Raw genomic sequence first — 4,564 nt, 5'->3', positions numbered from 1 at the left:
AATCCACAAATCTTCCTTATCCCAAATCTTTGTAATGAAGCATTCAAACAGGAAAATAAATCTAACTAAAACTAAAATTGACATAAAATAACAAAAGAACTATTGCACCAAGACATTTTGCCATATATTAATGATGAGAGTTCCAGAAATACATGACAGCCATGGCTGATGCTTCATCTAGCAAGAAGAAAGCTAACAAGAAAAATAAACAGCCAATTTAGTGAATGAACCAAAAGATGTCTTCCCTTAGCATCTTGCCTTCTTTATCCTAACTCCTCATCTCCAAAGTTAAGGGTACATTTACATAGGCAAGGGCTGAATTTATAGGGGCTGGAAATTACAAGATATAGAATTAGCATGATTCCAAAGTACAAAAGTATCAATGTATTTTTTTAATTTAATGACAAACCATCCCATCCTAAGATGGTTTTGTCCTCAAAACCAAGGATAAATGGAACAAATCCAAACCAAAAATGATAGTAATCATGTCCATGTAGCTCTGATATGATAGGAAAACACTTTCCATATAAGAGAGACCTTGATGTATACCCAACTGTGAGTAAACTGGCTGCTGTCCAAACAAGGCTGATTTACAAAAACTGTCATAACTTTTGATAGAATGGTTTAAATGGCACATTTGAGGTAAAGAAATTAAGTATACAATCCCTAGGATCAATCCGTAACGTGAAAATCAATTTTTGATAAAGTCAATATAATTTTGTTGCCAACAGTAATATCTCACAACAAGCTATCCCTGCACAAACTATCATGTATCATCCTGCAATAACCAAGGAAAATCATTCACATAAGTGGATGATTGCCAAGAAGATTCCTCTATAGGTAAGCTCTTCCACTTAATGAGGTACTCAGTAAGAGTACGATTTTTTAGTACTTTTTCTCTCTTTCCAATAATACTTTCAGGTTCATATATGACAAGTCCTGCTTCATCCATTGGTGGCAACTCTTCCAATACCTGCACTTCAGGTCCAACATACTTCTTAAGTTGTAAAACATGAAATACATCATGTATTCTAGTGGAAGAAGCTTATAAGCAAGCTCTCCAACTTTGTCCACTACCAAATATAGTCCATAAAATCTGTGAGCAAACTTATTGTTCCCACCCTTCAATGAAGCGTAGTGTGTCTTGGGCACTTTAAGAAACACCCAATCTCCAACTTTGAAGTCCAAATGTCTTCTCTTCTCATTGGCATAGGCTTTCATTACTTCTTGTGCTTTCCTTATGCTGTCCTTGCATTGTCTCATGAGCGTCTCCATCCTTTCTAACTCTTCCTTTGCTTGGGGACTGACATCTTCATGAAACAAAACTGATGGGATTTGGACTTTGTACCCATAAAATGCTTCAAATGGGGACATACCTATGCTCATGTGATACGTGTTGTTATAGCAAAATTCAGCAAGGTGGATCCAACGATCCCATAAAGCTTGTGTGTCATGACAATAATGTCTAAGGTACACTTCCACCCAATGATTGATTCTCTCCGTTTTCCCATCGGTTTGGGAATGATAGGCCGTACTAGGAGTGAGAAAAGTACCCATAGAAGAGAATAGACTTCTCCAAAAGTTTCCGATGAATTTTGTATCTCTATCCGATACTATTCTCATTGACATACCATGCAGCTTGAACACACTTTCCATAAATTGCTCAGCCACTTGCCTTGTTGAATATTGTATTTTGGTTGGAATAAAGTGGGTTGATTTAGTCAATCTATCAACAACCACATAGATACTATTCCATCCATGACTAGTAGTAGGTAATCCCATTATAAAGTCCATGGAAATGTTGGTCCATTTTCCCGTAGGAATAGGTAAAGGCTGAAGGAGTCTGGCTGGTAATAGAGTGGAGTCCTTATTTTGTTGGCACTCTAAACACTTGGATACATGCTCCTTGACGTCCTTCCATAAACCCTTCCAATAAAAACTTTTATGGACCTTGTCAAAGGTCTTGAAAACACCCAAATGTCCAGCCATTGGTGATGAGTGCATCTCATGGAGCACTTTCAGCTTGAATTTACTGTTAGGAACCAAGTACACTTTACCTTTAAACCATAAGAATCCATTATGCACTTTGAAATTTGGAAATTCTTCATCATGTCCTTCTTGTAATTTCTGTAAAATCTGGACAATATGCTCATCTAGCACATATTCTTCTTGGATATCGTTTATCCAATCCTTATAAATTGTAGACACCATAGATAAACTGCATGCCCACATTCTAGATAACACATCAGCCACAACGTTATTCTTTCGAGCCATGTATGCTATTTCAAAATCATATGACTGCAAGGTAGACATCCATCTCTTTTGCTTGGGAGAAAGGTTGGGCTGTGAGAGAAAATACCTCAACACCCTATGATCGCTTTTGACTTTAAAATGTGTTTCATAGAGATAATGATGCCATTTCTTTATTGCATGTAGAATAGCAAGCATCTCTTGCTCGTACACATGCATCTCCCTCTCTTTATCATCAAATTTTCTGCTCTCAAATGCAATGACACCATGCTCTTGAACCAAAACAACCCCCAAACCTCTACCACTAGCATCCACGTAGATAGTAAAAGTCTTGGAAAAATTAGGGCAAACTAGTATTGGTGCTAAAACAAGTAATTGCTTCAGCTCATTAAAGCTCTTGTCAGCAATTTCGTCCCAAAAGAAGGCCTCTTTTTTAAGCCGATCAGTAAGAGGAGCTGCAACATGACCATAATTCTTCATAAACCTACGGTAAAAAGATGATAACCCAAGAAAACCTCTTAAAGAAGTAGCATTAGTTGGGGTAGGCCATTCTTTGACGCATTGCACCTTCTTAGGATCCACTTTGATTCCATCTTCTCCTACTACATGACCCAAGTATTCAACTTCCTTTGTCATGAATGAACACTTAGTTGCCTTGGCAAATAGTTTGTGCTTCCTCAATATATCGAAGATTTCTTTTACATGCTGTAAATGGTCCTCTTTGCTCTTGCTATAGATCAAAATGTCATCAAAGAACACCAAAACTATCCGAAATAGCAAGGGCTAAAGTATCTTATTCATAAGAGATTGGAATGTGGCTAGAGTATTGGATAAACCAAAAGGCATAACCATGAATTGATAGAGGCCTCTTTCAGTCCTAAAGACTGTTTTAAACTCACCCCCTTCCTTCATGCGTATTTGATGATACCCCGATCACAAGTCAATCTTGAAGAACACCTTAGCATCCTTCAATTCATCTAGGAGGTCATCTATTCTAGGTATTGGATACCTATTCTTGATAGTGTCCTTGTTAAGATCGTGGTAGTCGATACACATGCGAAAAGAGCCATCTTTCTTCTTTACAAGAAGGACCGGAGAGGCAAAAGGCGATTGGCTTGCCTTGATGAGACCCATTTCTAATAGCTCTTTCACTTGGCACTCTACCTCTTTCCTTTCCACCTTGGAGAGATGATATGGTGGTTTGTTAATAGGCTTGGTATTGGGCAGCAAGTCTATAGGATGATCCACTTCTCTTTTGGGAGGAAGAGAAGTAGGTGACTAAAAAATGTCATCATAATCCTTCGGCAACTTGCAAAGACATGGATCTATGTCATTGGTAGGAGGAGAGGGTTGATCCTCATCAATCTTCGAAAGAAGAATAGTGAACATACATGCCTTTGCATTTATCTCTTTTTTAATCTTCTTGGGGCTGATCACCTCTATTTTCTTCTTCTCAACACCATGTAGAATTACTTGATGTTCACACCATTGAAATTCCATTTCCAGCTTGTTAAGATCCATAGTAAATCTACCCAAATATTTCAGCCAATTGCAACCAAGTATAATGTCAATGGGACCCATTTCTAATGTGATCAAACTCACTGATGTAGTGCACAATGGAGATAGAGTAATAGGAACATTTGGGCAGCATTGATTACTGTTTTCAAAATCTCCATTTGCCACTTGGATTTTGAGGGAAGAAGGCATATCATGTGTGCTCAATTTCAACCCATTGAGTGATTTGGAATTAATAAAGCTATGTGTGCTGCCCGTATCAATGAGTATGTGAGTGGTCCTTCCATTGATTTGACCTTTGAGGCATAGGGTATTGTCCCCTCTTGAACCACTCCATGCGTCATTTGATATAGAACATAGCGAGGAATGTAAATCAGTCCAAGAATCATCCATGTAATGGCCGCCCGGATCAAAAGGAAAGCCATCCATTGGGTCATAAAACTCGTCATGGATACTCTCTTCATTTTCATGCATCTCTTCTTGTGTAGTAGAGCCTTCAAGCTATGCTAGACTTTTCTCAATAGGTTCAGCATCAGAATCATCTTCAAAAATTATACTAACCTTCAAATTCTTAGCCTTACACTTGGACTTATAGTCGGGTGACCATTTCTCCCCGCACTTGAAGCATAGTCCTTTGGCGTACATTTCTTTGAGCTTATCATTAGACACATGCTTGCCTTGTGTAGGGGCTAAAGTTTTGGCACTAATATTAGTCCTTTTTCCATCAAACTTATTTTCAGCATTAGATCTGAAATTACTGCCCTGATTTGTTCCATAAACAGTGGGAAAAGTTGGTATC

The sequence above is a fragment of the Lygodium microphyllum genome, chromosome 5 (assembly GCF_053477565.2).
Source record: "Lygodium microphyllum isolate KBCC chromosome 5, Lygodium_microphyllum_v1.1.10, whole genome shotgun sequence".
Lineage (NCBI taxonomy): Eukaryota > Viridiplantae > Streptophyta > Polypodiopsida > Schizaeales > Lygodiaceae > Lygodium > Lygodium microphyllum.
The sequence above is the reverse complement of the archived record's forward strand: the minus strand, read 5'-3'. Positions refer to the sequence as shown.